This window comes from Balaenoptera acutorostrata, chromosome X (assembly GCF_949987535.1).
Source record: "Balaenoptera acutorostrata chromosome X, mBalAcu1.1, whole genome shotgun sequence".
NCBI lineage: Eukaryota > Metazoa > Chordata > Mammalia > Artiodactyla > Balaenopteridae > Balaenoptera > Balaenoptera acutorostrata.
This window is the reverse complement of record NC_080085.1, coordinates 64,198,237-64,222,765: the sequence shown is the minus strand read 5'-3', so window position 1 is coordinate 64,222,765 and position 24,529 is coordinate 64,198,237. Positions and strand designations below refer to the sequence as shown.

Below are 24,529 nucleotides of genomic sequence, written 5' to 3'. Positions count from 1 at the left end.
CAGCGTCACATTAAACTTTATATTCGTTTTCTACTCCTGGCTAAAAATTACCATGAAGTTAACAGCTTTAAATAACACACATTTTTTATATCGTGTTATGTGTTGGCCAAGGATCTGGGACAGCTTAGCTGCCTCCTCTGCTTAGGGTCTCACAAGACTGTAATCAAGGTGTTGGCTGGGCTGGGTTCTCATCTGGAGGAATAGTTAGGGAAAGAATATACTTCCAAGTTCATTCAGATTGTTGGCAGAATTCATGTTCTTGTGGCTATATAACCAAATTTCCAGACATTTTGCTGGCTGCCAGCAGGAGACTGCCCTCAGGTCCTAAATGATGCACACAGTTCCTGTTTCCCATGTGTCTCCCCAACATAACTGCTTACATTGTCAAACCAGCAATGAGTTTCTTCCTCCAGTCTGATATAAGATAGAGTCTTATATAACATGATATAATCATAGAAGTGACTTTTGGTCACATAACATAACCTAATCAAGTGAATGACATTCCATCACCTCTGCTATTGTTTAGAATTTGCTATTGGTTGGAAGTCACAGGTACTGTGTGCACACAAGGGGAGGAGAATAGACAAAGGTGTAAACACTAGTAGACAAGAAAATATTGGGGGTTACCTTATGGTTTGTCTGCCACAAACCTATTTCAAAAACCACAGGACCAAGAGTTGCTGTTATTTAGAATTGATATTTCCCAGACCTAAGAAGATATCCAACTACTATATATATATGTACAATAGTTTATCTTTACTTACTTTTCAATATTTTTATTAATGCCTGCAATTTACTCTTCTATAATTGGCATGTTTAACATTGTTACAGTAAAAACCAAAACATTAACTTTAGTTCTAATAGTCTACAAAAATCTTGATGACAGACACTTGTAAATACATTTGAAAATATATTATTTTTGGAATAAGTTATCATGAATATGGCTCAGCTTAAAAACACTGTCAAGTGGTTATAATGGTTCTCAAATAAATTTCCCATACTGAGGTATAATTGCTCTACTGGTATATTTTTCTAATTATAATTGCTCTAACATTTTAAGGTTAACTTTTGAAGATATTATGAAATAGAAATGAGATTTTAAATCTAATACTTGAAAGTATGTCTTTAAAAATTAATTTGAGCACCCTAATTCTGAGATTTAAATTTCAAAGTAGTGTTTTTTCTACTCCTTCACTTTACACATTCATATAAAGTAGTTATATTAGTCAGGGTTCTCCTTAGAAACAGAACCAGAAGGATATAAAACAAATATATGAAGAGATTTATTATAGGAACTGGCTCATGTGGCAACAGAGGCTGAGAAGTCCCATGATCTGCTGTCTGAAAGCTGGAGGCTCAGGAAAGCTGGTTGTATAATTCAGTCCAAGTCTGAAGTCCTGGGAACCAGGGGAACCAATGATGTAACTCCCACTCCAAGACTGAAACTCTAGGGGAGAAGAGAGGTGGTGGTGTAAATCCTGGAGTCTGAAAGCCTGAGAACCAGGAGCTCCAATGTCTGAGAGCAGGAAAGAATTCACTCTTCCTTTGCCTTTTTGTTCTATTCTGGCACATTGGTGAGGGCGGATATTCTTTACTCAGTCTACTGATTCAAATACAAATCTTCTGGATAGACTCTCACAGACACACCCAGAAATAATTCTTTACCGGCTATCTGGGCATCACTTAGTGCAGTCAAACTGACACAAGTTGTGACTTGTTAAATTAACATTTGTCAAGTAGAGCCTCAGGATGTCAGATGGTGAGTCACAGTTCAACAAAAGACCGCAAGAGCTCCCAGGCTAGGGCTGAATTGGTCAATTCAAACCAAAAAGAAACGGGCTTTGGAAAGCTTCTTGAGTCTAATATAAAAGGTGCACAAGGGGGAGGCTTTGGATGAGAATGCTTACTACAAGGGCAGTTGGGGGAGTCATATCAGGACCTTACATTTACTTGTGCCCCTGCTGTTATATAGGGCATGCATTCTTTGAAGGGGCTAGTGTCAACTTAAGGCCCCTGCAGGGTACTTAAACATACAAAATGGATGCCAAGGCAGCAATATTATGGAGTAGTTTAAATTCTCAACAACACATAAAATTAATCCTCACAGTAGTCAACTACATAATACTACTTCTCATCCATTTTCCATTTAAAAAATATGTGCAAAGTAGGGATATGAAGAAATACTAAAGTTCTGGGGAACCAAATAAGAAAATGTATAACAGAATATCATATATAAAATGTTTTAAAATATAGGAAATATCATGATGTAGGTCATCATACTGAGTTCAATTAAATATATTTTATATCCATATAATACCTTGCACTGAATCATTTTAAAAAACTAAGATCTCACAATTGTTACACTAATTTGACAAATGGAAAACTGATATACAGAAGAGTCTTAAGCTGAAAAATAAGTTCTACAAAAAGTTTATTTGTAATGTATTTTTTGGTCACTTATTTCATCACTTGATCATACAAAAATATTTATTGAAAATATTTATTTAGTAGGTAGACAGTATACTACTAACTGCTATGATCATGTTTGGAATACTGTTAATTCTACAGATAAATTTGAGGAGAACTAGCATCCTTACTATGATGAGTCTTCAAATCCATGAACACAGTATGTTTCTCAATTAATTTAGGTCATTGATTTCTTCCACCAAAATTTTGAAGTTGAAAGGTTATTTAAATACAAATTATATAATTCTTTCATAAATATGGGCCTATTCAAATTATCTGTTCTTGGGGAAATTATAGTAGTTGGTGTTTTAATATCTTTTAATGCCTTTAGGGTTTGTAATAACGTCACATCTTTTATTCATGATAATGGTAATTTTGTTATGTCTTTTTTTCTTGGAGGTTATGGCAGGTAGCTTATCAAATTTATTGATTTTTAAAAAGGTTTGCTTTTGCTAATTTTACTTATTTTCTTTTTTCAATTTCACTGACTTTAGCTCCCATATTTATTATTCATTACTACCACTTGCTTTCAGTTTAATTTGTTCTTTTTCTACCTGCTTCAAGGGGAAATTTCTAATGATTTAAAGCCTTTCTTGAATACCAATGTAAGAATTTAACGTTAAAAATTTCAAGTTCTGTGTAGAAACATCCCAGTTTTGATATGCTGTATGTCTGTTTTATTCAGTTCAAAATATTTTCTAATCTAATTCTTATACAAATCTAATTTCTTATACCAATTAGATTTGAAGAGGTTGTTGCTTAATTTCCAAACAGTAGAAGACGTACCAGATGTTTCTGTTACTGATTTCTGGTTTAATTCCATTATTGCCACAAATAACACTTTCTATGATTATGATCATAGTACATTTGATCAAATTTCCTTTTGGCCGAGCACATGGTGAATATTGCTGAATGTTTCAAGTGAACTTGCAATCTACAGTTGTTAGGTAGAGTGTTCCATAAATGTCATCTAAGTCAAGTTGATTTATAGTGTTCAGACTTCTATATTCATGATATTTTCTGCTACATGTTTTAATATATGAATAAAATAATGAATTAATAATAATAATTGATGAATAATGAGAGAGGAAAGTTGAATTCTCCAAGAATAATTGTGGATCTTTCTATATCTCTTTTCACTTTTTGCTTCACTTATGTTGAAAACTATAGTTAGTTGCATCCTAAGTTAAGAATAATCCAGAGAGGGCCATATCTCTCGCACCCGTGGCCGCCTGCTTCCCTGCACATTTGGTGCCATTGGGGCTCATGCAATCCAAGCAGTCATACCACCTCTGTGCACGGTCCTCACAGGGGCAGACCCAAGAGCTCCAAGGCAGCCACAGGACCAGACTCCTGTGGGTGGACCACATGCAGAGATGGGGATAAAAGCAAAGCTGAACCCCAGGGATGGGGCGACTAAGGAAGAGAATCGAATATCTTTCCATCACTTGCACAAGCTGAAGATTAAATCCCTGTGATCAGCTAGTTAGACCCTGCATCTATGGAATATCTGAGTAGACAATGAGTGTTCCCACAAATGAAAATGGTCAAGCTCTGGCAGCTGTGGACTTTGAGGGCAAGTGCACACAGGAATTGGGCCAGATCAGAGTCTGAGTGGTCCCCACAGGGCCCACAGGAGGTCCAGAGACCAGCCCAGAGGCACAGGAGAGACCCTGGGGAAACGGAGGTGGGCTGTGACTCACAGTGTGTGCAAGGACACTTACAGCAGAGGCCCCAGGGAAACATAATTATTACTATTAATTTCATTATGTTTTGATTCATTGTGTTGTTGGTTCTGGCTTTTTTTGTTGTTGTTGTTAGCTGTTGTTTTAGTATTTTTTTTATTTAGTCTTTTGGGATCTCCATGTTTTATAACATAGCTTTTAATTTTTTTAATATTTCTATTTCTACTTTGCTTTTCTATTGTCCTGTGTTTTTTCCCTTTTTATTTTACTTTTATTTTATTTTATTATTTTTAATCATTTTTATCAGTTTGTTCTGTTTCCTTGCTTTTTTCTTCAGTTGGGACACTGCTTTGGTTTTGTATTTAGGTTATGTGTTTTTGTTAGATTTAATTCTAATTGTTTGATTTTGTTTTTGAGTTCTTCTATTTGGTTGTTCTCTTGCTATTTGTTTTATTTGGCTCTGTTTTTGTTTCTTTTATGTGTGTGTGTTTCCTTGTTTCTGTTTTTGTCTGTTTGATTTTGTTTTTACCATTTCTCTGGGGATTGGTTGACTTTTTTTTCTTTAATGTATTTTCTATTTTTTCTTTTTTATATTTCTATTTCAACGTTGCTATTCTGTTGTTCTGTCTTCTTTCTCTTTTCTCGTTTTCTTTTTTTCTTTTAATCATTTTTGTCGGTTTGTTTTATTTCCTTGCTTCATTCGTCAGTTGGCACTCTGCTTTTGGTTTTGTTTTCTGGTTTTGTGTTTTGTCAGTTTTCTTTTTAATTGTTTGATTTTGTTCTTGGGTTATTTTGCTTGTCTGGTTGTTCTCTTCCTTTTTGATTTCTTTGGTTCTGCTTTTGTTTCTTTTGTGTGTGTTCGTGTTTCCTTGTTTCTGTTTCTCTTTGCTTGATTTTACTTTTTACCATTTCTCTGGGGTTTTGTTAGTCTTTTGTTTTTTTAAGCCCCTTTATTGCTGGGATGAGCGACTTGCGGGGTCTTGGTCCCTTGACCAGAAGTTGGGCCTGAGGCTCTGGGGTGGGAGCATCGAGTCCAGGACGCTGCACCACTAGAGAATTCCCAGCCCCAGGGAAGATTAACCGCTGAGAGCTCTCACAGAGGGCTCTATCTGAAGCCAAGACCCGGCTCCACCCAACTTCCAGCAGCTCCCAGCGCTGGATGCCTCACACCAAACAAACAAGACAGGAATACAAACTCACCCATCAGCACAAAGACTACCTAAAGTCATACTAAGTTCACAGACACCACAAAACACACCACCTGACATGGCCCTGCTAATCCAAGAGAAAAGACACAGCTCCACCCACTAGAAAGCAGGCACCAGTCCCTCCCATCAGGCAGCCTACTTAAGCCACTGGACCAACATCACCACCAGGGGCAGAGAACAGAAGCAAAATGAACTGTGACCCTGCAGCCTGCAGAGAGGAGACCTCAAATACTGTAAACTAGACAAAATGAAAAGACAGAGAAATATCTTATAGGAAAAGGAGCAAGATAAAAACGCACAAGATATAAAGCAGAATCTAACACAGCACTGTAAAGCAATGTTACTCCAATAAAGATGTTTAAAAAATCAATAAATAAAATAGAAAAAAAAAGAGCAAGTAAATGAAGAGGGAATAGGAAAACTACCCGAAAAAGAATTCAGAGTAATGATAGTAAATATGATCCAAAATTTTGAAAACAGAACAGAAAAAATACAAGAAACGTTTAACACGGACCTAGGAGAGCTAAAACACAAACTAACAGTAATGAACAACACAATAACTGAAACTAAAAATACTGTAGAAGGAATCAATAGAAGAATAACTGAGGCAAAAGAACAGATAAGTGACCTGGAAGAGAATGGTGGAAATAACGGCCACAGAGAAGAGTAAAGAAAAAAGAATGAAAAGAATGGAGCACAACCTCAGAGACCTCTGGGACAACACTAAGCACACCACCATTTGAAGTGCAGGCATTCCAGAAGAAGAAGAAAAAAAAAAGGGTCTGAGAAAATATCTGAAGAGATTATAGTGGCAAACGTCCCCAACACGGGAAAAAAAATAGTCAATCAAGTCTAGGAAGTGCAGAGAGTTCCATACAGGATAAACCCAAGGAGAAACACACCGAGACACATATTAATCAAACTAAAAAATTTTAAAAACAAAGAAAAAGTATTAAAAGCAGCAAGGGAAAAGCAACAAATAACATACAAGGGAATCCCCATAGGGTTAACACCTGATCTTTCAGCAGAAACTCTACAGGCGAGAAGGGAGTGCCAAGATATGTTTAAAGTGATGAAAGGGAAGAACATACAACCAAGATTACTCTACCCAGCAAGGATCTCATTCAGATTCGACAGAGAAATCAAAAGCTTTACAGACAAGCAAAAGTTCAGAGAATGTAGTACCAACAAACCACCTTTACAACAACTGCTAAAGGAACTTCTCTACACAGGAAACACAAGAGAAGGAAAAGACTAACAAAAACAAACCAAAAACAATTAAGATAATAGTAATAGGAACATACATATTAATAATTACCTTAAATGTAAATGGATTAAATGCCCCAACCAAAAGACACAGACTGGCTGAATGGATACACAAACAAAACCCGTATATATATGCTGTCTACAAGAGACCCACTTCAGGCCTAGGGACACATACAGACTGAAAGTGAGGGGATGGAAAAAGATATTCCATGCAAATGGAAATCAAAAGAAAGCTGCAGTAGCAATACGCATATCAGACAAAATAGACTTTAAAATAAAGTCTATTACAAGAGACAAGGAAGGACACTACAAAATGATCAAGGGATCAATCCAAGAAAAAGATATAATAATTGTAAATATCTATGCACCCAACATAGGAGCACCTCAATACATTAGGCAAATGCTAACACCCATAAAAGGGGAAATCGACAGTATCACAATAATAGTAGGTGACTTTAACACCCCACTTACAACAAGAGACAAATCATCCAAGCAGAAAATAAGGAAACACAAGCCTTAAAATGACACATTAGACCAAATGGACTTAATTGATATTTATAGGACATTCCATCCAAAAACAACGAAATACACTTTCTTCTCTAGTGCACATGGAATATTCTCCAGAATAGATCACATCTTGGGGCACAAATCAAACCTCGGTAAGTTTAAGAAAACTGAAATCACATCAACCATCATTACTGACCACAACGCTATGAGATTAGAGATAAATTACAGGGAAAAAACATAAAAAACACAAACACATGGAGGTTAAACAACACATTACTAAATAACCAAGAGATCACTGAAGAAATCAAAGAGGAAATCAAAAAATACCTAGAAAGAAATGACAATGAAAGCACAATGGCCCAAAACCTAAGGGATGCAGCAAAGGTAGTTCTAAGCAGGAAGTTTATAGCAATACCATCCTACCTCAAGAAACAAGAAAAATCTCAAACAATCTAACCTTACACCTAATGCAATGAGAGAAAGAAGAACAAACAAAGCCCAAAGTTAGTAGAAGGAAAGAAATCATAAAGATCAGATCATAAATAAATGAAATAGAAAGAAATAAAATGATAGCAAAGATCAGTAAAATTAAAGCTACTTCTTTGAGAAGATAAACAAAATTGATAAACCTTTAGCCAGACACACAAAGAAAAGGAGGGACAGGACTCAACTCAATAAAATTAGAAATGAAAAAGGAGAAGTTACAAAGGACACCACAGAAAGACAAAGCATCCTAAGAGACTACTACAAGCTACTCTATGCCAATAAAATGGACAACCTGGAAGAAATGAACAAATACTTAGAAAGGTATAATCTTCCAAGGCTGAACTAGGAAGAAATAGAAAATATAAAGAGACCAATCACAAGCACTGAAATTGAAACTGTGATTAAAAATCTTCCAATAAACAAAAGTCCAGGACCAGATGGCTTCAAAGGTGAATTCTATCAAACATTTAGAGAGGAGCTAACTCCTATCCTTCTCAAACTCTTCCAAAATACAGCAGAGGGAAGAACACTCCCAAACTCATTCTATGAGGCCACCCTCATACTGATACCAAAACGAGACAAAGATGTCACAAAAAAAGAAAATTACAGGCCAATATCACTGATTCACATAGCTGCAAAATTCCTTAACAAAAAACTAGCAAACAGAATCCAACAGCAGATTAAAAGGATCATAAACCATGATCAAGAGGCGTTTATCTCAGGAATGCAAGGATTCTACAATATATGCAAATCGATCAATGTGATGCACCATATTAGCAACTTGAAGGAGAAAAAACATATGATCATCTCAATAGATGCAGAAAAAGCTTTTGACAAAATACAACACCAATTTATGAAAAAAACTTTCCAGAAAGTGGGCATAGAGAGAACCTACCTCAATATCATAAAGGCCATATACGACACATCCACAGCAAACATCATTCTCAATGGTGAAAAACTGAAAGCATTTCCTCTAAGATCAGGAACAAGACATGGATGTCCACTCTCACGACTATTATTCAACATAGTTTTGGAAATCCTAGCCACGGCAATCAGAAAAGAAAAAGAAATAAAAGGAATACAAATTGGAAAAGGAGAAGTAAAACGGTCACTGTTTGCAGATGACATGATACTATACATAGAGAATCCTAAAGATGCCACCAGAAAACTACTAGAGCTAACCAATGAACTTGGTAAAGTTGCAGGATACAAAATTAATGCACAGAAATCTCTTGCATTCCTATACACTAATAATAAAAAATCTGAAAGAGAAATTAAGGAAACACTCCCATTCACCATTGCAACAAAAAGAATAAAATACCTAGGAATAAACCTACCTAAGGAGGCAAAAGACCTGTATGCAGAAAACTAAAAGACACTGATGAAAGAAATCAAAGATGATACAAACAGATGGAGAGATATACCATGTTCTTGGATTGGAAGAATCAACATTGTGAAAGTGACTATACTACACAAAGCAATCTACAGATTCAATGAAATCCCTATCAAACTACCAATGGCATTTTTCACAGAACTAGAACAAAAAATTTCACAATTTGTATGGAAACACAGAAGACCCTGAGTAGCAAAAGCAATATTGAGAAAGAAAAACTGAGCTGGAGGAATCAGGCTCCGTGACTTCAGACAATACTACAAAGGTACAATAATAAAGACAGTATGGTACTGGCACAAAAACAGAAGTATAGAGCAATGGAACAAGATAGAAAGCCCAGAGATAAACCCAAGCACATATGGTCACCTTATCTTTGACAAAGGAGGCAAGAATATACAACGGACAAAAGACAGTCCCTTCAATAAATGTTGCTGGGAAAACTGGACAGCTACATGTAAAAGAATGAAAGTAGAACACTTTCGAACACCATACACAAAAACAAACTCAAAATGGATTAAAGACCTAAATGTAAGGCCAGACACTATAAAACTCTTAGAGGAAAACATAGGCACAACACTCTATGACATAAATCACAGCAAGATCCTTTTTGACCCACCTCCTACAGTAATGAAAAATTTAAAAAAATCAACAAATGGGACCTAATGAAACTTAAAAGCTTTTACACAGCAAAGGAAACCATAAACAAGACGAAAAGGCAACCCTCGGAATGGGAGAAAGTATTTACAAACGTAGCGACTGACAAAGGATTAATCTCCAAAATATACAAGCAGCTCATGCAGCTCAATATCAAAAAAACAGACAACCCAATCCAAAAATGGGCAGAAGTCCTAAATAGACATTTCTCCAAAGTAGATATACAGATTGCCAACAAACACATGAAAAGATGCTCAACATCACTAATCATTAGAGAAATGCAAATTAAAAACACAATGAGGTATCCTCTCACACTGGTCAGAATGGCCATCATCAAAAAATCTAGAGACAACAAATGCTGGAGAGGGTATGTAGAAAAGGGAACCCTCCTGCACTGTTGGTGGGAATGTAAATTGATACAGCCACTATGGAGAACAGTATGGAGGTTCCTTAAAAAAATAAAAATAGAACTACCATATGACCCAGCAATCCCACTCCTGGGCATATACCCAGAGAAAGCCATAATTCAAAAAGACACATGCACCCCAATGTTCACTGCAGCACTATTTACAATAGCCAGGACATGGAATCAATGTAAATGTCCATCAACAGATGAATGGATAAAGAAGGTGTGGCAGATGTATACAATGGAATATGACTTAGCCATAAAAAGGAATGAAATTGAGTTATTTGTAATGAGGTAGATAGACCTAGAGTCTGTCACACAGAGTGAAGTCAGAAAGAGAAAAACAAATGCCATATGCTAACGCACAAATATGGAATCTAAAAAAACAGTACTGTATAATTGTAAAGCCATTATACTCCAATAAAGATATTAAAAAGAAAAAAAAAGAATAATCCAGGTAATTTTCTCCATTCTGTAGTCTTACCATTCTACCCATTTCACATAGTTTATCATTTTCTTCCTGTTACTCATTACATATCTTTATTACTCTATTTAAAGTGGGTGTTCTTTGGGATTTTTCTAGGTGATGTATTTTTTTAAAATTATATTTAATTATGGAGACACAAGACATTGCAAAGACAGTAATAAAAGTTTGCTCAGACCTCTCACCTCTTTTTCTATATAGGTAATATTTTAATGTAACTATAGTAGAATATCAAAACCAGAAAATCAACATCGGTACAAAGTGTATGTATAATTCCATGTTATTTTATCACATATGTAGTTTAGTGTAACACTCACAACAATCTAAGTCAGAACTATTCCATCATTACAAAGATATCCATTGTGCTACTCCTTTATAATCACTCCCACCTTATGACACGCCTAAAAGATGACAAACAATAATCTTTTTCCATGTGAATAATTTTGTTAAGGAATGATGCATATGTGACAATCTGAAATAAGTTTTTCCTTCACCATACTACCTGTGAGACCCATGCAAGATTTTGTGTATAACAATAGTTCATTCCTTTTTATTGCTTGGTAGTATTTCATGGTATGGATATACCACCAAATTTTTAACCATTCAACTACTGAAGCACATATGGGTTGATTTCAGTTTGTGGCTATTCCAAATAAAAGTGATGTGAATATTGAAATGCAGGGATTTGTGTGCAGATGTAAGCTTCATTCCTCTGACATAAAAAATCGCATGATTGCAATTGCTGAGTCTTATCATGTGTTCAGTTTTAAAAGAAACTATTAAAATATTTTTTAAAATAAACATAAGGAAATACTATGAACAATTTTATGCCAACAAATTCAACAACCTAGAAAAAATGGACAAGCTTCTAGAAACATGCAGCCCACCAAAACTGAATCAAGAGTAAATAGATAATTTGAACAGAATGATCACTAGAAGTGAAACAGAATCTGTAATTTTAAAACTCCCTACAAACAAAAGCCCAGGACCAGATGTCTTCACAGATGAATTCTACCAAACATACAAAGAAGAACTTATACTGATTATCTTCAAACTCTTCCAAAAAACTGAAGAGGAGGGAACACTCCCAAAGACATTGTATGAAGCCACCATCACCCTGATACCAAAACCAAACAAAGACCCCACCAATAAAGAAAATTACAGGCCAATATCTTTGATGAAAACATATGCAAAAATTCTCAACAAAATACTAGCAAACCGAAACCAACAACACATAAAAATGATCACAGACCACAAGCAAATGGAATTCATCCCAAGTTCACAATGATGGTTCAACATATGCAAATCAATCAATGTGATACACCACATAAACAAAAGACAAAAAATACATGATCTCAATAGACGCAGAAAAAGCATTTGACAACATTCAACATCCATTCATGATAAAAACTATTACCAAACTGGGTATAGAGGGAACATATTTCAAGATAATAAAAGCTATTTACGGCAAACCCATAGCCAATATAATACTCAGTAGTGAAAAGCTGAAAGCCTTCCCACTAAAATCTGGAACAAGACAATGATGTCCACTCTCACCTCTTCTATTCAACATAGTATTGGAAGTCCTCTCCACAGCAATCAGACGAGAAAAAGAAAAAACAGTATCCAAATTGGAAGGGAAGAGGTAAAATTGTCATTACATACAGATGATATGATACTATACATAGAAAACCCTAAAGACTCCACACAAAAACTACTAGAACTCATAAACAAATTCAGCAAAGTAGCAGGTTACAAGATTAACATACAGACAAAGGTTGCATTTCTTTATATCAACAATGAAATATCAGAAAGGGAATGTAAAGAAACAATATCTTTTAAAATCACACCACCAAAAATAAAATACTTAGGAATAAACCTGACCAAGGAGGTGAAAGACTTATATGCTGAGAACTATAAAACATTAATAAAGGAAGTTGAAGATGATTCAAAGAAATGGAAAGATATCCCATGCTCTTGGATTGGAAGAATTAATATTGCTAAAATGGCCATACTACCCAAAGCAATCTACAGATTAAATGTGATCCCTATCAAACTACCCATGAGATTTTTCACAGGACTAGAACAAATAATCCTAAAATTTATATGGAACCATAAAAGATCCAGAATTGCCAAAGCAATCCTGAAGAAAAAGAATAAAGCAGAAGGCATAACCCTCCTAGACATCAGACAATACTACAAAGCTACAGTAATCAAAACAACATGTTATTGGCACAAAAACAGACATATGCATCTATGGAACAGAACAGAGAGCCCAGAAATACACCCACACACTTATGGTCAATTAATCTTACACAAAGGAGGAAAGAATATACAATGGGAAAAAGACCGTCTCTTCAGCAAGTGGTGTTGGGAAAGGTGGACAGCTGCATGTAAATCAATGAAATTAGAACACACCCTCTCACCATAAACAAAAATAAACTGAAAAGGGCTTAAAGACTTAAATATAAGACAAGACACCATAAAACTCCTAGAAGAGAACATAGGCAAAACATTCTCTGACATAAATCATACCAATATTTTCTTAGGTCAGTCTCCCAAGGCAATAAAAATAAAAGCAAAAGTAAACAAACCGGGGAATTCCCTGGTGGTCCAGTGGTTAGGATGCCATGCTTTCACTGCTGAAGGCGTGGGTTCAATCCCTGATCAGGGAACTAAGATCATACAAGCCGCACAACGTGGCAGAAAAAAAAAAAAAGGACCTAATCAAACTTACAAGCTTTTGCGCAGCCAAATAAAACATAAACAAAAGAAAAAGACAATCTACAGGATAGGAGAAAATATCTGCAAACAATGAGACCGACAAGGGCTTAATTTCCAAAATATACAAACGGCTCATATAACTCAACAACAAAAAAACAAACAAGCCAATCCAAAAACGGGTGGAAGACCTAAATAGACATTTCTCCAAAGAAGACATACAGATGCCCAATAGGTACATGAAAAGGTGCTCAAAATTGCTAATTATTAGAGAAATGCAAATGAAAACTACAATGAGGTACCACCTCCCACCAGTCAGAATTGGCATCATTAAAAAGTCTACAAATAACAAATACTGGAGAGGGTGTGGAGAAAAGGGAACCCTCCTACACTGTTGGTGGGAATGTACATTGATGCAGCCACTGTTGAAAACACTATGGAGGTTCCTAAGAAAAGTAAAAATAGAATTAAATACCATATGACCCAGCAATCCCACTCCTGGGCATATATCAAGAAAACTATAATTCAAAAAGATACATGCACGCCTATCTTCATAGCAGCATTATTCACAATAGCAAAGACATGGAAACAAACTAAATGTCCGTCAACATATGAATGGATAAAGAAGATGTGGTACATATATACAAAGGAATATTACTCAGCTATAAAAAGAATGAAATAATGCCATTTGCAGCAACATGGAAGCAACTAGAGATTATCACTATAAGTGAAGTAAGTCAGACAAAGACAAATATCATATGACATCACTTACATGTGGAATCTAAAATATGACACAAATGAACCTATCTATGAAACAGAAACAGAATCACAGACATAGAGAACAGACTGGTGGTTGCCAAGGGTGAGGGGGTTGGGGGAGGGATGGAGTGGGAGGTTGGGGTTAGCAGATGCAGACTATTATATATGGAATGGATAGACAACAAGGTACTACTGTATAGCACAGAGAACTATATTCAATATCCTATGATAAACCATAATGGAAAAGAATATTTTAAAAAAGAATGTGTGTGTATACAATATATATATATATATATATATATATATATATATATATATATATAACTGAATCCATTTGTTGTACAACATTGTAAATTAACTATACTTCAATAAAAAATTAAAATAATAACCAGCTTAAAAAAAAAAGAAACTAGCAACCTTAAAAATAATGTTTTCAAAAATGGATATAAATTTGATTTACCCATTAGGAATGTATGAGAGTTTCAGTTTCTCCACATCTTCCTTAGGATTTTTTATGGTCAATGTTATGTATTTTATCTCTTGTAACAAGTATGTAATAGTATCTCATCCTGCTATTAACTTGCATTTCTCTAACTGCTAGCGATTTGCAATATCTTTGCATGTCCTTAGTGACATTTCTCCAGCCTCATCAGTAAAATTCTCCTACATACCTTTTGCCCAATTTCTAGCTATATGGTTTGTATTTTTATTGTTGAGTATAGAATATATAAATAGGAACATGCCCAATGACATATTAGTGGTTCGTGAGTATTTTCTCTGACAATGCAAATTATCTTTCCATTTTCATCATAGGGAGTTATGCAGAGCAAAAGTGTAAAATTTTAATGTCATCCAATTTATCGATTCATTTTCTTAAATGGATTTTGTTTTGGCTCTCATCATTAAGAACAATTTGCCAAGAGCTAAGTCAAACAAATTTTCTCCTATAGTTAGGTCTAAATGTTTTATAGTTTTGCATTTTACATTTAAATCCATGATCCATTTTGAGTTAATTTGGGTAGATATGAGGTTTAGCTCAAGGTTCACTTTTAAAATGTATGCGTGTTTAACTGATCCAGAACCTAGTATAAAAAAGACTGTCTTTCTTTCATTAAATTGATTTTAGGAATTTATGAAAAATAGGCTGGGTATATTTCTGCAAATCAATTTCTGGCTTCTCTATTCTGTTTCATTGATATATGTCTCTTTCCCTCCATCAAAACCATGCAGACTTAATAATGGTAACAATTTAATGCTTTAAAATCAGGTAGAGAACTGTTGGTGGGAATGTAAATTGGTGTACCCCTTTGGAAAACAGTATGGAGGTTTCTTATGAACCAGCAATCCCACTCCTGGACATATATTCAGAAAAAACAAAAACTCTTAATTCAAAAAGATACATGCACCCCAATGTTCATAGCAGCACTATTTACAATAGCTAAGATATGGAAGCAACCTAAATGTCCATCAACAGATGAATGGATAAAGAAGATGTGGAACATATATACAATGGAATATTACTCAGCCATAAAAAAGAATATTATAATGCCACTTGCAGCAACACATATTGACCTAGAGATTATCATAGTAAGTGAAGTAAGTCAGACAAAGAAAGACAAATATCATATGATATCACTTATATGTGGAATGTAAAAAAATGATACAAATGATCTTATTTGCAAAACAGAAATAGTCACAGACATAGAAAACTAAGTTATGGTTACCAAAGGGGAAAGGGGTGGAGGGATGAACTGTGAATTTGGGACTAAGAAATACATACTACTATATATAAAATATCCAACAAGGATCTACTGTATAGCACAGGGAGCTATATTCAATACCTTGTAATAACCAAATAATGGAAAAGAATATGAAAAAGAACATATATATGTATGTGTGTATATATATATATATATATACACACACACACACACAAACATAACAGAATCACTTTGCTATAATCCTGAATCATTGTAAGTCAACTATACTTCAATAAAATAAAAATGAAATAAATTTTAAAAATCAGATAGAGATAACAGTCACTATATAATTCTTTTAATAAATTGTTTAATCCATTCTAGTTGCATTTTCTTTCCTGCTGAGGGACATCTTAGTTGCTTCCAAATTTGGGCATTAATGAATTAAGCTGCTACAAGTATACATGTGCAGGTGTTTGTGGGGACATAAATTTTCAACTCCTATGGGTAAATACCAATAAGCACAATTGGCAGATTACATGGTAACAGTATGCTTACTTTTTTAAGAAGCCATTGAACTATATTCCAAAGTGGCTTTACTGTTGTGCATTCCCACCAGCAATGTACAAGAGTTCCTGTTACTCCAGACCCTCACCAGAAGGTGTTTTTTAATGTGTCCTGGATTGTGACCATTCTAATACGTGTGCAGTGGTATCTCCTTTTTATGTTCATTTGCATTTCCCTGATAACGTATGATGTGGAGAATCTTTCATATGCATATTTCCCATCTGTATATCTTCTTTGGTGGGATGTATGTTAGTTCCTCCACTTACTTTTTAATCAGATTGTATTCTTATTATTGAACTTTTAGAGTTCTTTGCATGTTGTAGATAATAGTTTCTTATCAGATGTATCTTTTGCAAATATTTTCTACCAGTCTCTGGCTTGTCTTCCTATTCTCTTGACATTGACTTTTGCGAAGAAAAACTTTTTAATTTTAACAAAATCCAGCTTTTCAATTATTTATTTCATGAATGTGACTTTGGTGTTGTACCAAGAGAGTCATTGCGAAACCAAAGATCACCAAAGGTTTTCTCCTATGTAACCTTCTAGGAGTCTTATAGTTTCACATTTAGGTCTATGACCAATTTGTAGTTGATTTTTGTGAAGAGTGTACGATCTGTGTCTAGATTTTGTTTTTTACATGTGTAAGTCTGGTTGTTCCAGCAACACTTGTCACAGATACCATCTTAGCTCCATTATATTGCCTTACCTCCTTTGTCAAAGATCAGTTGACTATATTTATGCAGATATATTTCTCAGCTCTATATTCTAAACCACTGACCTAGTTGTCTATTCTTTGACAATACCACACTGTCTTGATAGAAAACGTTAAAGATGAGTAGGTTCAGTTCTCTGACTTTGCTCTTTTCCATCAAAGTTTGTGCTGGTAATTCCGAGTCTTTTGCCTCTCCATATGAACTTCAAAATCAGTTTCTCAATATCCACAAAATGTCTGCTAACATTTTATTTGGGATTTTATTTAATCCATAGATCAAGTAGGGAAGAACTGACAACTTGATAATGTCTATCCATTTATTTAGTTTTTGATTACATTCATCAAACGTTTCTGGTTTTCCTCAAAAAGACCCTGTATATATTTTGTTAGATTTATGTCTAAGTATTTCATTTCCAGGGGGAGAAGTGCTAATATAAAAGGTATTGCATTTTTAATTTCAAATTGTACTCGTTAATCACTTATAAATAAAAAATCAATTGACTTCTGTATATTAACCTTATATCATACAACTTTGCTATAATCACTTAGTTCCAGGATATTTTTTCTTGATACTTTAGGATTTTCTCCATAGACATTTATATCATCTCTGAAAAAGACAAATTTCTTCCTAACCAATCTGTTTATACATTATTTCCTTTTCTGGTACTATTGAGTTAGGACTTCCAGAATGACATATAAAAGGAGTGGTGAGATAAGACATCCTTGCCTTGTTTCAATCTTAGCAGAAAATTGGCTATTTAACTACCATTAAGAATGATATTGCCCTTCAACATCCATTTATAATAAAAACTCTCCAGAAAGTGGGCATAGAGGAAACATACCTCGACATAATAAAGGCCATATGTGACAACTCCATAGTTAACACCACAATCAATGGTGAAAAGCTGAAAGCATTTCCCCTAAGATCAGGAACAAGACAAGGATGCCCACGCTCACCACTTTTATTCAACATAGTTTTGGAAGCCCTAACCACACGAATCAGAGAAGAAAAAGAAGTAAAAGGAATCCAAATTTGAAAAGTAGTAGTAAAATTGCCACTGTTTGCAGGTGACATCATACTATACATAGAAAATCCTAAAGATGACACCAGAACATTCTTAGACCTCGTCAATGAATTCGCAAAGTTGCAGGATACAAGATATACAGAAATTTGTGGCACTCCTATACACTAACGATGAACTATCAGAAAGAGAAATTAAGGAAACAGTCCTATTTACCACTGCATCAAAAAGAATAAAATACCTAGGATGTATAAACCTACCTAAGGAGGTAAAAGAACTATATTACAAAAACTATAAGATGCTTATTAAAGAAATTGAAGATGACACAAACAGGTGGAAAGATATACAGTGTTCTTGGATTAGAAGAATCAATACTGTTAAAATGACCATACTACCCAAGGCAATTTATAGATTCAATGCAATCCCTATCAAATTACCAATGGCACTTTTCACAGAACTAGAATAAAAAATTTTTTAATTTGTATGAAAACACAAAAGACCACAAATAGTGAAAGCAATTTTGAAAAAGAAGGATGACGCTAGAGGAATCAGGCTCCCTGTCTTCAGACTATACTACAAAGCTATAGTAATAAACACAGTATGGTACTGACACAAAAACAGGAATGTACATCAGTGGAAAAGGATAGAAAGCCCAGAAATAAACCCACACATTTATGGTCAATTAATCTATGACAAAGGAGGCAATAATATACAATGGGGAAAAGACAGCCTCTTCAATAGGTGGTGCTGGGGAAACTGGACAGCTACTTGTAAAAGAATGAAAGTAGAATATTCTCAAACACCATACACAAAAATAAATTCAACATGAATTAAAGACCTAAATGTAAGACTGGATACCATCAAACTCCTTGAGGAAAACACAGGCAGAACACCCTTTGAAATAAACCACAGCAATATCTTTTTGGACCTGTCTCCTAGAATAATGGAAATAAAAACAAAAATAAACAAATGGGACATAATTAAACTTAAAAGCTTTTGCACAGCAAAGGAAACCATAAACAAAACGAAAAGACAACCTATAGAATGGGAGAAAATATTTGCAAACGATTTGACCAACAGGAATTAATTTCCAAAATATACAAACAGCTCATACAACACAACAACAAAAGAACAAACAACCAAACTAAAAAATGGGCAGAAGATCTAAATAGACATATCTCCAAAGAGGACATAGAGATGGCCAACAGGAACAAGAAAAAATGCTCAGCATCGCTAATTATCAGAGAAAAGCAATCAAAACAACAATGAGGTATCACCTCACACTGGTCAGAATAGCCATCATCAAAAAATCTACAAACAATAAATGCTGGAGAGGGTGTGGAGAAAAGTGAACCCTCCTACACTGTTGGTAGAAATGTAAATTGGTACAGCCACTATGGAGAACAGTATGGAGGTTCCTTAAAAAACTAAAAATAGAGCTACTGTACGATCCACCAGTCCCACTCCTGGGCATATATTCAGAGAAAGCCATAATCTGAAAAGGTACATGCACCCCAATGTTCATATCAGCACTATTTACATCAGCCAAGAAATGGAAGCAATGTAAATGTCCATTGACAGAGGAATGGATATATAAGATGAGGAACATATATACAATGGAATATTACTCAGCCATAAAAAAGAATGAAATAATGCCATTTGCTATGACTTAGATGAACCTAGAGATTGACATACTGAGTGAAGTAAGTCAGAGAAAGACAAATATCAAGTGATACGCTTATATGCGGAATCTAAAAAAGTGGTACAAATGAACCTATTTACAAAACAAACTTATGGTTACCAAAGGGAAGGGGAGTGAATGGATAATTAGGAGATTGGGATTAACATATATACACTACTATATATAAAACAGATAAACAACAAGGACCTACTGTATAGCACAGGGAACTATATTCAATATTTTGTAATAACCTATAAGGAAAAAGAATCTGAAAAAGAATATATATATATTCAGTTATACAAACATACATGTATGTATGTATGTATGTATGTAAAACTGAATCACTGTGCTGTACACCTGAAACTAACATGACATTATAAATCAAGTATTTTTCAATTAAAAAAAACAGAAATAAGCCTATGCACTTATGGTCAATTAATCTATGACAAAGGAGGCAAGAATATACAATGGAGAAAAGACAGTCTCTTCAATAAGTGGTGCTAGGAACACTAGATACCTACATGTAAAATAATAAAATTAGAACATCCTCGAACACCACACACAAAAATAATATCAAAATGGACTAAAGACGTAAATATAAGACCAGAAACCACAAAACTCCTAAAGGAAATTACAGGCAGAACACTTTTTGAGATAAATCAATAGTAGAAATATCTTTTGGGGTCTCTCTCCCAAAGCAAAGGAAATAAAAGCAAAAATAAACAAATGGGACCTAATTAAACTAAAAAGCTTCTGCACAGCAAAGGAAACTATCAACAAAATGAACAGACAGCCTAGAGAATGGGAGAAAGTATTTGCAAATGATATGACGGATAAGAGATTAATATCCAGTATATATAAACAGCTCATACAACTCAACAGAAAAACAACAAACAACCTAATTTAAAAATGGGCAGGGGCTTCCCTGGTGGCGCAGTGGTTGAGAATCTGCCTGCCAATGCAGGGGACATGGGTTCGAGCCCTGGTCTGGGAAGATCCCACATACCGCGGAGCATCTGGGCCCATGAGCCACAATTACCGAGCCTGCGCGTCTGGAGCCTGTGCTCCGCAACAAGAGAGGCCGCGATAGTGAGAGGCCTGCGCACTGCGATGAAGAGTGGCCCCCGCTTGCCACAACTAGAGAAAGCCCTCGCACAGAAACGAAGACACAACACAGCCATAAATAAATAAATAAATTTATTAAAAAAAAATGGGCAGAAGAACCAAATAGACATTTTTCCAAAGAGGAAATGCAGGTCACCAACAGGCACATGAAAGGAGGCTCAACATCACTAATCATCAGGGAAATGCAAATCAAGACCAGAATTAGACATCACCTCACACCTTTCAGAATGGCTATCATCAAAAAGTCTATGAATAACAAATGTTGGCGAGGATGTGGAGAAAAGGGAACCCTAGTACACTGTTGGTGGGAATGTAAATTGGTGCAGCCACTATGGAGAACAGTATGGAGATTCCTTATAATACTAAAAAGAGTTAGCATATGATCCAGTGATCCCACTCCTTGGCATATATTCAGAGAAAACTCTTAATTCGAAAAGATACATGTTCCCCAATGTTCTTGCAGCACTATTTCTGGTAGCCAAGGCATGGAAGCAACCTAAGGTTCCATGGACAGATGAATTGATAAAGAAAATGTGGTACATATATACCATGGAATAGTACTCAGCTAGAAAAAAGAATGAAATAACGCAATTTGCAGCAACATGGATGGACCTAGAAATTATCATACTAAGTGAAGTAAATCAGACAGAGGAAGACAAATATATGATATCACTTATTTGTGGAATCTAAAAAATGATACAAATGAACTTATTTGCAAAACAGAAATAGACTCACAGAATAGAACCTCATGGCTACCAAAGGGGAAAGAGGGAGGGAGGAATAAATTAGGGTTTGGGGATTAAAATATACACATACTCTATATAAAATAGATAACCAACAAGGACCTACTGTATAGCACAGGGAACTATAGTCAATATCTTGTAATAACCTATAATGGAAAATAATCTTAAAAAGAATATATATATATATATATATATATATATATATATATATATCTGAATCACTTTGCTGTACAACTGTAACTAACACATTGCAAATCAACTATATTTCAATAAAACATTTTTAAAATACAATTTTAAAAAATGATATTATCTGTACGTTTTTTGAGTAAGGTTTTATCAGGTTAAGGATGTTACTCTTTATTCTTTATTGTTTTACAAATCATGTATGGGTTTTGGATTTTGTCAAATGATTTTTACTGCATCTATTTATATGACCATATGATTTTTCTTTTTTTTAGCCTGTTGATGTGATGGATTACAGAAACTGATTTTTGAATGTTGAAACCATGTTGCAGCCATGGGATAAATTCCATAAGTTCACGGCTTAAAAATTTTACTACATATTTGGATTTGATGTAATATTTTGTTAAGGATTTTTATATCTGTGTTCATGAAATACAGGTTTGTAGTATTCTTTTAATGTCCTTGATTTTGATATATGGTAATTGTGGTCCCACTGTATGAGTTAGGAAATATTCCTACTGCTTCTATCTTCTGGAAGACTTTGCAGAGTATTGATATAGTTTCTTCCATAAATAGATGATAGAATTCCCCAGTGAATCCACCTAGGCCTTATGCTTTCCCTTATTGAAGGTTGTTATTTATCGATTTAATTTCTGTAATATGTAAGGGCTTATTCAAATTGTCTACTTGTTAAGGAATTGTACATCTATATTAAACTGGTATTAGTCTGTAGTTTATGTATTTTATTTATTTATTAAGTTCCTTTGCCTTTGATATAAAGGCAACACTAGTCTTATAGAATGAGTTAAGAAGTGCTTTTCTTTTTTATTTTCTGAAAGAGATCACATGCAAAAAAAAAAAAAAGAGATCACATGCAAATTGGTGATAAATCTGAAAATATTTAGTTCGTTTTTGCAGTAAAACAAAGTGGGCCTGGAGATCTTTTTTCCAGGAGTTTTAAAATTATAAATGTAAATAAGTTGTTATTGGACTATTCATTTTACTTCTTTTAGTGAGTAACAGTAATTTGTGTTCTTTGAGGTATTGGTCCATTTCATTTAATGTGTCTAACTCAAGCATGGCAAGTTATTCATATTTTCTCATTTCTTTAAGGTCTTCATAGTTTGTTGTTATATCTTGTTTCTCTTGTGTTATTGAACTATTTGTGGCTTCACTTTTTTCCCAGTCTTGGTAGAGGTTTGTTAATTTCAACAAGCCTTTCAATGAAACAGCTTATGTTTCATTTTCTCTATTGTTTTGTGCATTCAGTTTCATCAGTTTCTGGTCTTATCTTTTTTCATTCTCTTCCTTCTTCTTGTTTTGTATTTAATTTGCCATTCTTTTCCTAGTTTCTTAAGGTGTTTGTTTACTGATTTTGAGTTTTCTGTGTTTTCTGATGTGTGTATTCAATGATGTTTCTCACAGCACTGATTGAGCTGTATCTTACATATTTAATATTTTTTTGTCATTCATTTTTAGGTATTTGTATTTCTTGAAAGACATTTTCTTTCATCAGTGGGTTATTTAAAAGTATGTTTTCTAGTTTCCAAGTGTTCATAAAATTTCCTGTTACCTTTCACTTATGCATTTCTACTTTAATACTATTGTGGTCAGAAAACACTCTGTATGGTTGAAATGCTTTTAAACATATTGAGATTTGCTTTGTGGCACAAAATATGGTATCATTTCTACATTTGTTTATTTCAAATGTTCATTTGAAGAGAACATTTACTTTGGTATTATATGGATGGCCTGTTACTTCTGTCAATTAAGTCTGGGTAATTCATAGTTTTGATCAGTTCTCTACCTTTACTAATTTTCTGTCTAATTCTATCCACTACTGAGAGGAGTGTTTGCCAACTCCATTTATTATTTTTGTATCCATTACCACTTTTTGTATTTTCAACCTCTGTTGTTTGATGCATAAAATTTAGGATTGTTATACATTCTTAGTTGACTCTTTTATCATGTTTTGTCTCTTCCTGGCCCTTGTGATTTTTTGTGGTGAAATGTACAGGAACTCCTAATTTCTTCAGGTTCATATTTGCATGGTTAGCTTTTACCATCTTTCTACTTCCAAGCTATACATATCACCATATTTTGAGTGATTTACTGATATATAGCATGTATAACTGGCCATGTAAATTTATCCTCTATGCCATTCTGTCTTATAATTGTACCCATATTATAATTTATATTATATATATTATTGTATATTATATACATTAAAATTGTTCCATAATTAGACATTTACATTTATTATAACTTTTGACATGGTAGGGTTAACTCCATGATTTATATTGCTGTTTGCTTGCTCCATCTGTTTTTCATTTATGTTTATCTTTCCTTACTATTTTTTACTTGAGTGCGTTTTAGGATATCATATTGATTTATCTAGTGTTTTTGAGTATATCTCTTCTTAGAGATTTTTAGTTGCTCTTGGTAATAAGTGTAGAGAACTTTCATCTCTTTTCCCTCTATTTATAATAGTTTTAAATATTTTCACCACATGCTTTGAGAACCATGCTACACAGTGTTAAACAGTCTTCACCTTCTACTGTTCTTTTGTCCCTCCTGGTGTTCCAATATTTATCATTTCACTTGTTTGGAGAATGTTCTTTAACCATTCTTATAGAATAGGTCTGGAAGCATCAATTTATCCTGTTTAATTTGTTTGAAAATGTGTTTATTTCTTCTTCATTCCTAAAGGATAACTTTGCCCACTATAAAAATCTAGGTGACAGTTCCTTCCTTCATGACTTGA

The 24,529-nt window shown here is 34.3% G+C and overlaps 1 long non-coding RNA gene across 4 annotated transcripts in view; it reads right to left on the bottom strand.

Annotated features, from left to right (window-relative positions):
• The window catches only part of LOC103008863 (uncharacterized), a 162,574-nt gene that overhangs the window by 41,753 nt on the left and 96,292 nt on the right, over positions 1-24,529 (bottom strand). The window contains exon 5 of one of the 4 annotated variants that reach the window (XR_009006641.1): positions 114-1,447. The exons of the other annotated variants lie outside the window; for them this stretch is intronic. This is a non-coding gene — a long non-coding RNA (uncharacterized LOC103008863). Of the gene's footprint in view, positions 1-113; positions 1,448-24,529 lie in introns of those variants that run through there. 4 annotated transcript variants of the gene reach the window in all.